This window comes from Etheostoma spectabile, chromosome 18 (assembly GCF_008692095.1).
Source record: "Etheostoma spectabile isolate EspeVRDwgs_2016 chromosome 18, UIUC_Espe_1.0, whole genome shotgun sequence".
Taxonomy (NCBI): Eukaryota; Metazoa; Chordata; class Actinopteri; order Perciformes; family Percidae; genus Etheostoma; species Etheostoma spectabile.
In genome coordinates this window covers 14,150,013-14,150,549 of record NC_045750.1, presented here as the reverse complement: position 1 = coordinate 14,150,549, position 537 = coordinate 14,150,013, and positions in this window count along the sequence as shown.

The following is a 537-nucleotide window of genomic DNA, read 5'->3' as shown; positions in this document are numbered from 1 at the left end:
GATCCCAGAGATTTGGCAGACAAGCAGCAACACATTCCCGATCGTCCTCGGCCTTATCTGAGAGTTGTTTAAGATTAGGCATCAAGAATGACTCCTGGCCAATGTGCTGGGAACTTCTTGTTTTATTAATTCATATTTTATCCTTTATTTTCTTTCCAGAAACCATATTTGAGCACACACACATACATGTAGATTCAATTAAATGTTAAGGAGAAGATTAAAAAAAGACAAACTGGATCTGTGAATTCCCACAGAATCACAACTGAATTCCTATCTTGCAGTCAGAATCTTATTAACCTGGAATCCCAGTGTCTGTCACAATCATCATAATTATACATGTTGTAGTTCTATTGGCAGACATCTATTTAAGTGTAGGCAACAGCATATAAAGAGCCTTTTTTATGTCCACTGAAGTTTCTCAGCGTGCTCTCTAGGAACGTGTGTGGTCCAGGTAGCTTTGCATAAATAATGGATGTCATTTGTAAGGGTACTTTTACTTTTATACTTTAAGGAAATTTCCAAGCCTGTACTTTGTTA